The 14,200-nt window shown below is 36.9% G+C and overlaps 1 long non-coding RNA gene across 3 annotated transcripts; it reads left to right on the top strand.

Annotated features, from left to right (window-relative positions):
* Positions 1-3,434: 3,434 nt before the first annotated feature.
* LOC144707562 (uncharacterized) lies at positions 3,435-9,162 on the top strand. 3 transcript variants are annotated; one of them, XR_013582486.1, is made up of 2 exons: positions 3,435-3,845; positions 5,633-9,162. It is a non-coding gene; the product is annotated as an uncharacterized LOC144707562 (long non-coding RNA). The 3 variants fall into 3 exon arrangements; XR_013582485.1 differs by having other exon boundaries at positions 5,626-9,162; XR_013582484.1 differs by having other exon boundaries at positions 5,615-9,162.
* Positions 9,163-14,200: the final 5,038 nt, after the last annotated feature.

Here is a 14,200-nt window from a genome sequence, read left to right as displayed (position 1 = left end):
AGACACACTTAAGGCCTTTTGTAGACCATTTATTCTGTTTATATGTATGGTTGTATATTAAATCCAACACATCCAAATATTTTTACAAGTAAACCAGTTTTCATTTTCACCGTTGGATAGTGTGTTTCCATCAACTCAAAAGGGCTTTTGAATGCTAGAATTCTAGATGGCAGTCTATTTATGAGGTGAGTGGCTGTCATTACTGCGAATCCCCATAGGTTTGCAGGGACGTTTCCATGGATGAGGAGAGTTCTCCCCTTGTCAACGATATCCCCTAATTTCCTTTAAGCAAGACCGTTTTGTTGTGGTGTATAAGCACATGAGGTTTCATGTCTTATTCCCTCAGATCTGAAAAATTCCATAAGCTCATTATTAAGGAAATCCTTGGCATTGTCAGTCCTAATTCCTTGGACTGGGTCGCCAAATTGTCTTGTGATAAGATTGCATAGTCCTTTCAGGTTCTTAGTAACTTCAGTCTTATTTTTTAGTAAAAATACCCAACTGTATCGACTGTAGTCATCAGTACATACTAGGAAATAACGATGTCCTAGTATGTCTAGTTGGGGGGATGGTCCCCATACATCACAATGGATATTTTGGAATGGTTTGGCCATTCTGATGTTACTTCGTGGATAGGGAACCCTCTTGACTTTTCCTAATTGACAAGCTTCACAAATAATATGTTCCACCAAAATACCCTTAAACAGGTATGGGTACATGTGTTTTAGAAGATGAAAAGAAGGATGACCCATTCTTTGATGGATCTCCATGATAGAGTCTTGAGATGCTATTGCTGCCACCTTGGGGTTGTTGCTTATCAGGGTGCTAGGTAGTGTCCAAGGTAGATTGTAGAGTCCGTGTTGAACCTTAGCTAGTCCAATCTTCCACCCCTGATCCTTATGACACAAATAGGCATCCAAATTATCAAATAATATATTATACTCCCTTATCTTTCCAAGCTATTGTACGAAGACTAGGCTTACAAATAATTTTGGGACATGCAACACATTAGTTATTTCACCAATGGGTTGGATGTTCATACTACCAATGCCATCTACTTGAAGTAGTGTACCATCAGCAGTTTGAACATGTTTTTCAGGAGCATTCTTTTCATATGCCTTGAAGATTTCTCTTCTTGATGACATATGGTCTGTTGCTCCTGAATCTAAGATCCATGCTTTTTCTGGATTCCTAGTAAACAATGTACTATGAGTAAGTATTTCTCCTTTACCAGCATTAGCCATGGATGTAGATCCTATGACCGCACTTCCCGAGATGATTGACTTGATGGCCTGAAATTCTTCGATCACCTTGTGGAGGTCCTGGGCTGAAGGGAGATTATCTGAATTTGCTGATCCTTGTTGTGCTAGGTGGGCTCTGGCAATCTGTGGAGGATTTCCATGAAGCTTCCAACATTTATCTTTAATGTGGCCCTTTTTATTGCAGTAGTTGCAGGTCAATTCTTCCCGGTTAATTTTTTCAGTCCTAGTATTTCCAGAAGAATGTTGACCTTTAGTAGCATATGCTGTGTTCTCGATGACTCCACGATTTGCATTCAGGCGACTTTCTTCTTGCATGGTTTTGGATACGGCCTGGTCAAACGTGGGCTCTTCCTCCCTATTGTATAATTGACTCCTTATGAGCTCGAATTCAGGTTTGAGCCCTTGTAAGAGTTGACACAGTCGATCGGTAGCCTGGTGAGCTCTGGCAACTGGATTAGTAGAAGGTGGTCGGCAGTGATCCAACTCATTATGGATATCCCTTAACTTGTTTGAGTAGGTTAGGACATCCATATCTCCCTGCTTGTTTGAGTAGTTACCCAACAATGAATCCGGACTTTGAAAATTTACTATCCATGTCATGAAATATTTCTGGATATCACGTATAAGTAATCCATATCATGAAAAATTTACTAATATAGCTGACAGAATATTAGTAATAAGGCGCATGGGTTGGCACAGACGATGGATTAGGGGCTGGGGGTGTGTAAGGCAACCCATACTGATACGTTGTCAGTGGGATCGATTGGTCATATGGCACTGCACGAGTCGCCGAGTGTGGGGCTCGTGTCGATTACAAGATAGAGGCTTACTAGTACGATCGGGCATGGTAATCGAAATGATCGTCAAAATAGTAGTGACCCTTGGCTGTGGGCACCTCGTCCCGCGGTAGATATCTCGCCCCCAGATACTGTGGGAGTTTATCATGGGGAAATGTTGATTCTCGTAGTATTGTTGGGAACGATACCAAGTAGTGGCAGCGATTTGTGTATTAACTACCTAGGGCCGATGACATTGCTGGTGATGGCACGCTCGCATGTTGATGATGTTGGGACAGTTCCACCTCACGGGGGTGGGGTATGGTAGAGCCATCCCTCACAGTGGTCTTACCGGGCCGTGGGGAACATCGTCCACCGGTGGCGGGGCACGATGGGTACCTACTCCCAATCGTCATATACTCGCAAGATTGCCCCCAAGCCTTTTAATATGAGTTCACGGCTATGAATGAATCGCAATTATGGACCAAATCCAAATACTGTACTCCTTTCTTGCCATGTCAACTGCCTTGTCAGCTTCCCATGCCCTATCTCGCATGAGTCGTTACATCCAATAGGAGCCCTGGAAAAAACAAAAATAACATATTAAAAAGGACAGGGTGGATCTCACTTCCAGCTCTTCTATAAAAAAAGGCCATTGAATGACATCATATCCTCATATTTAAAATAAGCTCGAGATGTCAAAGGCTTAGTGTGGTTCAGCTGAAAACCCGGTCATGGTTCTTTTAAAAAACTACATTAGGAAAACATCATATCAGGCTGTGATCTCATGGTGACTTATGAGTGCTGCCAGATCCAAAGGATAAAAATAATACGTAGATATAACCCCATATCAAAGGACTTTAAAATGCGATACAATACAAAAATTCCGATATATATAGATATCATATTGAATTAAAACGATTGAGCTCCCTATGTGTGGTACTTGATAACATGCAAATAGAAGCTAATAAAGAGCTAATTTCATCATATTTTTAGGGCTTTTAATGCATAAAACATGGAATTTTAATGCATGTTATCATTATTCTGGGAAAAAATAATAAATTCCTTGAATTTAAAATTAAATAATACCTTTAATCAATATTTAGGTCAATTTACACATTTAAATGGTTTAAAATGATGATTAGAAAAATTTAAAAGATTTAATTGGCCTAATTCTATAAATAAGAAGAAGCTAACAATTAAAGGTCTTTTCGAAATGAATAGAATAGTTTTTTTTATGCATTAAGAATGATATTTACAATTTATTTTATGCGTTCTTTTAATATAAAAAAATAAAAAGAGCTTTTTTGTATTTAACCCGGCCCTTAGTGGGCCGGTTTGAGTGCTAACAGCTTCTTTTAAGATCCACAGAGTCGCGTAGGCGTATCAGAAGAGCCGGTAGCGACTTCAGTGCGCGACATGCACGCACGTAATTTCGTGCGTGTCGCGCACGAACGAAAGACACGCGAAGGCTCTAAAAGCCAATCGCGTTTCGCGTTGGACGCAGAGCGTACAACGCGAAACAGATGAGAGTTGTAACAGAATCGGAAGAACGTGTTCTTCTGATTCCGCGGCGATAAACGGAAGAAATGGAAAGATTAAAGGCGTTCTTGGTTTTCAAGCTGAAGGAAGGATCGCCTGGCCTCCCTCAAGACTCAAGAATCGCCAGGGGTGATTTGGAGACGGATTGGAGCAGCAATTTCGCAGATCTGGCGCTGCAATTCTTCGTCAAATTCAAACCAAATCGGAGAAGAACTCGGCGTTCGTTGCTCGGGATTAGCTCAAACTATCTCTCTGATTGCTTCTGGTACATCTAGTTCTATCTTTCTGTAAGTTTTTCACTGTATTACATTGTTAATTTTCTGAAAATTTTTATTTCGCTCACGTTGCCGTCGTTCTTTTTCATGTTCCAACGTTACTCATTTAGCTTGTGAATTCTTAGTTTGTTTTCAGATTATTCTACCTAGATCTATTACCAACATTTTATTCCTAATCGCTTTCGTTCATCTAATCAATAAGATTTCAATCTCTCGCCTCTGAAATTCAGCAAATCGTGAATCACATTCACGATTTGTGGTTTGAGGACATAGCTACAATTTGAAATTAATCGGTATAAAATGAAAAAAATAATAATAAAACTCTGCTTAAACTTCCTAAATCCGTGAGACATTGATCAAAAAAAAATATATATGCTTCGTGAGAAATACTATCTTAGGCATCCTAGTCCAGGATAAGTTTGAATTAATCATTAGAAAAAACATTTGGTAAAAACTATTGGGATCAATTTCCTTTTATTAATCGTTTCTAATTGACTAAAGAGAAAATATTCTAAAAACAATTCTACTTAAGCCACTTTACAGTGGATGAGTAGTAAATCTTGCCAAGAGATGTTAACTGATCATTAAATCTGTCAAAAGTAAATGGAGCTTGGCTATTAAAACTTTAGTGCTACTCCCTGATTTGAGGACAACTGAATTCACCGTCGCCTCCCTAGGATCGACCCCTTACTCAAGTATTAAGGGATATAAAAATTTTAGTGATTAAGCTCGAAAAAATCCCTAAATAATGACATATAAACACACATTTTTTGAGCTTATCATTTGGCGCTGTTGTCGGGGAGGCAACAAGGCTAAATTTCATTTTTTTTCGAATTAGGGATTCATTTGAACCCTTATTTGAATGATGAATATTATGCAAGTTTTTTCTGTTTGATTTTGTTTTGTAAAAAAAAAAGAGTTTCTTGAAATAATGTTTAACTGTTATGGAATTAATGAATTCCATAACAGAAATATGGAAAATATGGGAAATTATTCTCCATATAGTCAGGGAAATTATTCTTCCAACTCTTGTGATTACACGGATACATCAACACCGATTTTTCCTGATTATTACAATAATTCTCACTCACATGCTCCTCTTAATCCTCAAGTTTCAAATTCGTATTTCAATCCTTCTTATAATCACATCGACGTTTCCATGAGCCAATTTCAAGAGAATAGACAGGATATTTGCAATAACCAATATTACTTGGGAAATTCTTTTTCATATGATCAATTTTCTACCAATTCTTCTAATTTTCATCCTATTTCTCCTGATTGTTCTGAAAAATTTCCTATTTCAAGGAATATGAATGGATTTAAAGTAAATGATTGTCATAATTCTAGAATTTCTGAAAAATGTGCTTCCTATGAATCCCGATCTTCAAATTTCTCTTTAAATTTTTATTCTCCTTCTACTGCTGATCCTGGTAAGAAAACTTTGCTTGAATTAATGGTTGAAAAAAATATGCAAAATAGTTCAAATATCACCCATTTCTCTGAAAATTGTGATGCATATGCACATGATAATTTTCGATCTTCGGAGTGTTCTTGTCCTTCTACTCCCGATCTTCGCGGTAAAACTTTGTTTGAATGGATGACAGAGAAATAAATGCAAAGTGCTTCGAATATCACTAATTTTCCTAAGAAGTGTAATCCATATGGAAATTCTGAATCTTCAAATGCTTGTTCATCTATTTCTCATGATCAAACTAGCCAAGGTTTGTCGGATTTTATTGATGAAAACAAACTACGGAAGGAGTATATAAGATTGCAGGAAAAGGAGAAGGCTTGGGAAGAGGAGAAGAAGCTCATTATGATGCAGATCGACATGCTGAAATCAACACAAAGCAGGATGAGCTATGAGTCTTCAGAAGAGTCAGCCCAACTCCAAGCTGCACGATCATTGGATGAAAGGGAAGATCAATCTTCACTCAAATCTTTTACGAGTTTTGAAATTTCTAATTCATCATCTCCATTCCATGAAAGTGATTATATGCATGAAATTGAACCTAGTAAGGCATCATTTAATTTCATTGACAAAGCTCATGAACATAAAATTAGATATAATGATATCATGTATGATAGGGATGCAAATGAGTCAGAGGAAGAATCATCTTCCGATTTGGTCAATAATATCAAAGATTTGGTTAATGGAGATGAGAATAGAATGAAGAATGACATGGTGATTGAAAAAGTCTTAGATTTTGAGGGTTATTGTCCACCGATCACTTTTCCCCAAGCACTTTATTCAAGAGCTCCTAGAAGACAATTAGATTTTATTATAGATGATAAAGGTGATATAAATGAGTTGGAGGAAATTCTTGCTGATATGCATATGATACTTGAAGATTTTAGAAGAGATATTGAGGATGAAGATGAACAATTGCTTGAAAAAGATTTCATTGAGGATAGAAAGGAGTTATATGAGAATAAAAATATGAGTATATGTGATTGTGATGATAATGACGAAAGAGATTTTGTGCACGATATTAAAGTAGTTGAGAAAATTACATTTGATGATTTACCTTTAATATCAATGAATGAGCATTCATATGTTACACACTTGCCTCTTCATTCTCTATCTTTGAAAAGGGAATTGAATAAGGGAGTAAATATTATGCCAGATCTTACTAAATTTTTTTATACTGATTGGCATAATCATCTTTTCAATATTGAGAAAATGAATTTCCAAGGTAAATATTTTCACATAATCTTGCCTAATCAATTTGTATTCATGTTTCTGTTAAAAAAGATTTTCTTTTCAGATTGGCATGATCATTTTATGGAAAATAAAAGTCTTTCCCATATGGTTATTAACTATAATATCCTATCTAAACAATTTGACATATCCTGTCAGGAAACCATCTTTGACTATCTTTTTAGGGGATCATGTGGATATTTCATGGATTATTTCATTTCGGTTAAATGAAAATCTTATTACATTGGTATCTATATGCTTAAAATTCCACTATCTATAAAAAATACAAGGAGTCACTGAGACATGAACACTACCATGAGATACAAATACATCCATATGGGGATAGAATTACTTGTGCTAATATAGTGGTATCATAACTTTCAGCATGAGATCTGATTTTTGGGGCATGCTTTTTGTTTGCTTTTAATAAAACTCTTTCTTAAAAAAAAAAAAAAAAAAGAGTGCCAAGTTAGGCATAACTTTGGCTTTTATTTCCTTTGTTTCAGTTAAATAAGGAAGAAGGAAAATCGTTCAACAGCAAGGAGGAAGCAAAGCACCATATCCAAGCATGGTGGAAGTATGTTCCTACATCCAAGAGGTGGCATCATCTCAATAGTAAGGTAAAACAATGCCACTAAACCCAAGGTGTGTTTCTCTAACTTCTGTTTCTGATTTGCTTATTTTTTTTATTTCTTTCTAGTTTAGAAGTGCATATAGCTACATTATTTGGTGACACCCATGAACAAACAAAAGTGGGGGGGTAGAGGTCATAGGACTAGATTTTCTTCGTCACTTAAGAATTTTGCATAAATAAGGAATTTTTACCTTGCCATAGGAATAACTGAGATCAACAAACTGAGATGATCTTCCAAGTTTTGCTAAATGATAGATTGGTTAACCTTTTTGTGCCGTAGAATACCATTGTAAGGAGTGGCCCTGTAGGCGAGTCCCTTCGGGGTTTAAGCTCAGCATACTCAGAGAATTTCTTTGCCCACTTCTTCTTTTTAGTCCAAAATTCTTTGATCAATCCAAACGTTCTTCTAACATGGGAGTAACCCATAACCAATGGTGAATATTACGGGTATCATCACTCCAAATATCCTTGTGACCATGTGCAAGAACCAAAAAAAAGAGTGAAATAAGATGCATGATGGCACATACCCAATAAGTGGCGTCAGCCGCAAATAAGTGCTCGTCACAAAAGCCGTCAACAGTAGTGAGGAATCAAGTGCTCTGCACATAATAAGTGGCCTAACCCGTAAATGGTGACAAGCCATCTCTATTTTTACAAAATTCTTGCACTTGGGCATGAGATGGACGGAGTCTGCTTTAAACCCTAGATACAAACACCAAAGGATAAGGGCGAAAGATCATGTAAAAAGAGGAATTCTTCGATTTTTGTTTTACTATTTAGGCCTTGAGATTCTATGACTTTTATGGAGAAAAAAAAACGAGGACCCTCTATGAGCTACTTAATCTTTTCCTTATAAGGTTTGTTCTTTATAAGAACAATTCACACGGCACTTGAAGGGGAAACTTAAACTACCCGATTTTATGATGCATCCAGAATCTTGGAATTGTCTCACCCCTTAATACTCAGTTATTGCTAAGGGACTAGCAATAGGTAAAGTGGGAGGTTATGATAACATGCAAATCGAAGCTAATAAAGAGCTAATTTCATCATATTTTTAGGGCTTTTAATGCATAAAACATGGAATTTTAATGCATGTTATCATCATTTTGGGAAAAAATAATAAATTCCTTGAATTTAAAATTAAATAATACCTTTAATCAATATTTAGGTCAATTTACACATTTAAATGGTTTAAAATGATGATTAGAAAAATTTAAAAGATTTAATTGGCCTAATTCTATAAATAAGAAGAAGCTAACAATTAAAGGTCTTTTCGAAATGAATAGAATAGTTTTTTTTATGCATTAAGAATGATATTTACAATTTATTTTATGCGTTCTTTTAATATAAAAAAATAAAAAGAGCTTTTTTGTATTTAACCCGGCCCTTAGTGGGCCGGTTTGAGTGCTAACAGCTTCTTTGAAGATCCGCAGAATGCACAAGTAGCGCACCGCACGCAGAGTCGCATAGGCGTATCAGAAGAGCCGGTAGCGACTTCAGTGCGCGACATGCACGCACGTAATTTCGTGCGTGTCGTGCACGAACGAAAGACACGCGAAGGCTCTAAAAGCCAATCGCGTTTCGCGTTGTACGCAGAGCGTACAACGCGAAACAGATGAGAGTTATAACAGAATCGGAAGAACGTGTTCTTCCGATTCCGCGGCGATAAAAGGAAGAAATGGAAAGATTAAAGGCGTTCTTGATTTTTCAAGCTGAAGGAAGGAACGCCTAGCCTCCCTCAAGACTCAAGAATCAGCTGGAGCAGTTTGGGAACAAAATTGAGCTGAAATTTCGCAGATCCGGCGCCGTCGTTCGTCAGCGAGTTCAACCCAAATTTGGAAAAATTCGGCGTTCGTTGCTCGAGATCCGCTCGAATTAACTCCCTGATAGTTCTGGTACATCTAGGTCTCTCTACCTTTGATTTTTACACCGAATTACTTCATTAATTTTCTGAAATTTGCATTTCTGTTCACGTTCGCCGTTCGTTTTGATTCCCGATTTAGTTGTCTTACTTCGTAGATTTCAGTTCATTTTCAAATCGTTTAGTACTAGTTTAGTATAAAATTCCTATTTCGAATCTTATCTGCAATTAGAATCACATAAATCGTGAACTGGATTCACGATCCCGTACGTGGAAAAAAAGCAAATCGTGAGTTACATTCACGATTTGCTAATTTAGGACGTAATTACCATTTCATATTAATTTTGATAAAATAAAATACTCTTAACACTAGCATAAAACCTTGTTTTCTCATTCTTTAAAAAAATCAGTAAAACACCATCCGAAAAAGAAAACAAACTAAAGAAATAAAACTATACAGTTAAATCCATTTAGACATTGATTTCAAATAAAAAAGGGAACAAATATATACATATAATTAAAATCGACTAAAGATTTAAAATCAAATATAAAGATAAAGTTAAGTGGTTTTATATCTCTGTTATTTAATAACCGAGAATCACTAAAATCACTTAAGTTCAACGGAGAGAATGTTAGTTCAGATTTACAAGTATTAGCATTTGAAAAAGAAATTAAAACATCTATTCATTTAGATTTCAAGTTCAAAACCCTAATCAGAAGAAAACTGAATATCTCCTATCGCCTCCCTAGGGTTCGACCCCTTACTCAATTCATTAATGGATATATAAATTTAGTCATTAAGCCCAAAAAAACCCCTAAATAATGACATATATAAACGTAATTTTTGATCTTATCAGTACTTCCCCATTGGTCTTTATTGGTCCTGTGCTGGGCCTCGAAGGGAGCCTCTCTGGTGGCCGATGGCTTATGGTTGCTGCTGCCTCTTGCTGGCAGGGGGCCAGGATTGAGTGCGTTGCATTCGCTTGACTGTGGCCAGCTTGGAAGTTGCTATCCTTTGGCTATTTACTAGCTGGCCACATAAAACCAGACCTTTTTTAGTTTTTAATTTGTTATACGTAACATAGCTTCATTCCCTCTCTCTTTTTATTTTCTTTTTCAACCATAACCACTCCAGCACCATAGATGACTTACTACATGGACCATTAGTCTTATTACAATTAATAATGTTTAAAGCACATTTTTCCCTAAGGAATATTTGGGCTTGTAAATTATGCAAAAAAATATATTAAAACATAATTGTTTTCCCAATTCCTCTATTTAGTGCATGGTATGTAAACTATTGTGTAGTTTAATATAATACACATTAATAATCCTAAAATGACTTCAATTTTTTATGATTACATTCCACATTGTTGGTCCATCATCACAATGTTGACATAAGAGGTTCTATTTTATGTTTGTATAAAGAGTTTCCATTTCATATTGACCTTGTGCGAGTTGTTGTATTCCGCATTTGTACCATAGCATCTTTGGTAGGGATATCCTCTAACAAGCTATTTAAACACGATCAGTCATAAAATATGGACTGGAATTTGATGGGTTCAGCCATCCACTCCCTTTTGACACGGATTGTTTTTCTTGCACTATGCGGAAGTCTCTTGCCCATAAAAGATGTGTTTTTATTAAACACCTAATTATCCTACTTAATTGCTGGTTTGTGACTGGAGCCAGTCTATAAGGCAGAGTAATAGCACCCTTTATCATTTATTTACTGCTAGTGCCCAATTGGCTTGTCTCTCCCTTTCATGCTCACTCATGGTATGTCTCCTTTTCTCTTGTTGCACATTTTTTTTTGGTTACTCGTTGTCTCCTTCTCTCTGGTCATTTATTTCTCATTTAATCTTGTCGCGAACACAATTTATTAACTATAGTCAACGTATAAGGTAGGTGGTCGTAATTTGAAATATAAAAAGTACATAGAAAAAAAATAACGACATGCACATGACTTTACCTCCGCTAAGATTAACAAATTATACCCCGCTGCGCTACTTTGTCCTCTGCCACAACACAAATATAATAAATTTTCAACAGTAAAGTTGTTTCACCAAACGTATTATAGACAGATTCCGAAGAGTTCATGCAACAGTCAATAAACACAATTGGGATATTAACAACTTGTGGTGATTGACATAAAAAATAAATATTCACCATGCTATTACAGGTAGAGTTTCCTGTTCCATGAATAATTAACGACAATATTGGGCACATTACATTAAATGCAAGATTCAAGTTGCTCCTGGCCCAAAGGGGACTCCCGCCAGTATTGAAGTACATGTTGTTAACCCATGACATCATTGGCCCTCCACGGCGACTATATATCCAGAGCTGCGTTCATGAAATTAGCAAGCAAGTCGTGGTCACAAGAGCCCCCCAAAGTTACTATCCCATGGCCATGGTATATATGCTGTCTCCGCGGTTCCCTTCTTCGGTATGCTATTTGTGACTATTGAGTCTGAAAATTCAGAATTCCCTCTCATCAAGCCTCCAGTGCCTCAAAGACACCACTCGCCTCCTCCACCATCTCCACCTCCTTCACCTTCCCCTCCACCGCCGTCTCCACCTCCTCCACCCTCCCCACCTCCATCCCTGATTCTCCACCTAATTATCATCCTACAAAGGATTATGCTTGTTCTGAATCAAACGAATTGACATCATCTCCAGCAGATGATTCCTTATGCTATCCTGATGCTCTTATTTCCAAATTTCCAGAAATTATATCCACATTTGATGAAACCCCTGATTCAAATATTAAATTAAAAATCAAACCTCTTCAGGATATTTATCAACGGGAACAGAATATAGTCTCACAATTCAATCCCATTCCTTTAAAAAGAAACTCTTTCTTGCTCGATCAGATATCCAATCCCTCGTTGCTTAAATGTTTATAAAGACATTATTTCGGAGCCAACCTCCTTCACCATTGCCTCAAAAAATCCAACCTGGATGCAGGCAATGACATTCGAGTACAATATTTTTATTCAAAGTGATACCTTGGGATACTTGGGATCTACCAACTTATTCAAAACGGGTTTATAAGTTGAAGTATATACCCACCGGTGATGTAGACAAATATAAAGCTAGATTAGTTGCAAAAGGTTATAACCAACAGGAGGGTTTTGACTTCAATGAAACTTTTAATCCTGTTACTCCTTAGCAGTTAGTAATAAGTGGTTTGTACATCAACTTGATGTGCCAAACGCCTTAATTCATGAGGATTTACATGAAAAAATATTAATGGAACAACCTCCAGGTTTTAAGAATAACTTTTTCCAAATCATGTATGTCGATTAAAAAAATCTTTGTATGGTTTAAAACAATCACCGTGTGCTTGGTTTACAAAGTTGTCTTCTAAATTACACAGTCTTGGTTTTGCATGGTCCAAAACAGATACCTCTTTATTTTATAATCTAAAACTAGAACCTGTTTTCCTTTTCATATACGTCGACGATATACTTATTATGGGACCAAGTAAAGTTAACATTTCTCATATTTTTCAGCTTTTACATTCCAATTTTTCTATTAAATATCTTGGGCCTACGCATTATTTTTTAGGAGTTGAGTTTATTAAACATCATGACGGCTATTTTTTTAAACTCAATCTAATTACATTGTTTCTCTACTTAAAAAGTGCTATATGGAAAATTGCAAACCTGCATCCACTCCATATATTTTTTCTACGACAATAGATTCAAGTGATTCATCAGTTGATGATACTATTTATCGACAGATTGTAGGAGCACTTCAGTATTTAACAGTAACTCGCCCTGACATTTCTTTTGCGGTTAATCGTGCCTGTCAAAAGATGCATTCTCCAACCTCTAGTGACTGCAAATTTCTTAAACATTTTCTAAGATATTTGAACGGCACAATTATGCGAGGTCTATTCATATACAATATTCACCTTCCACTCTCAATGCATTTAGCGACGCAAACTGGGCTGGTGATAAAATTGATCGTCGACCCACAAGCGCTTTTCTGGCATACATAGGTAAGAATCTCATTTCCTAGAGTTCTAAAAAGCAACCTACGGTTGCCATCTTCAGTACCGAGGCTGAGTACAAGTCTTCTAGCTAATTGTGCTTCAGAAATTATTTGGATTCAATCTCTACCTAGAAAGATTAACATTAAACAAAATCATGCTCCGGTTCCATGGTGTAATAATATTGGGGCAACTTATCTTGCAGCTAATCCAATTTTCCATGCTTGAACTAAATATATAGAGATAGATTTTCATTTTGTTCGTGAACAGGTTTCTTCCAAGAACACATCCATGCAATTTATCACCGGAGAAGACCAGCTTGCTGATGCGCTGACGAAGCCTTTACCACAAGGGCGGTTCTTACCTTTGCGACTCAAGCTCAACATCCGGGATCGGCCATTGCGCTTGACGGGGGGTAAAGAGGAGTTGAAGACTCGCGAGACAAAAGCGGCTGGATAGCACCTTAATCAAGATTAGAGAAGTAATAAAAGACAATATATAATTATACTCGTTAGAGGTTAGAGTATTAGGGTATCATATAAGTTCAGACATAGATAGGATTAAAGATAGTTAGGATTCGACATAGTTAGGAATCTACGGTCACGGTTAGATCTTGTAAATCCATTTAAAGTAAGGGTTGTGATCGCTGCACCCAAATGTTATAACGGTCATGATTTAAACACAAATATCTGTTATAATGTAATGGTCCACAGCACTGATCAACGGTTGTGATCGGTGCACCCAGACATTGTAATGGTCATGATTTAAAAAAATATTTCAAATCTGTGTATCCGTTGTAAGACGTTATAACAGATACATATATGTTATTGTAGTTACTGTATTTAGCTATCTATAACCATATAAATAGACAACCAATGTTCATAAAGAAAATCAAGGAACTACAACAATCTTGGAGTATTCCTGTGTGTCTTCTCTCTCACTCTCACTTCGTCTTCTTCTCCTCTCTTTCTTTCTTCCTTCCGTTCTACTTCTTTCGGTGAGATCAAAACTACTCACACCATCCCCACCTCCGCCGCCATCTCCACCTCCTCCGCCATCTCCCCCACCACCACCATCTCCACCGGTACCACCATCTTTGCCCCCGCCACCATCTCCACTACCGCCCCCTCCCACGGCTGCCTCATGTCC

The sequence above is a fragment of the Wolffia australiana genome, chromosome 9, assembly GCF_029677425.1.
Source record: "Wolffia australiana isolate 7733 chromosome 9, ASM2967742v1".
Classification (NCBI taxonomy): Eukaryota; Viridiplantae; Streptophyta; class Magnoliopsida; order Alismatales; family Araceae; genus Wolffia; species Wolffia australiana.
The sequence above is the reverse complement of the archived record's forward strand: the minus strand, read 5'-3'. Positions and strand labels throughout refer to the sequence as shown.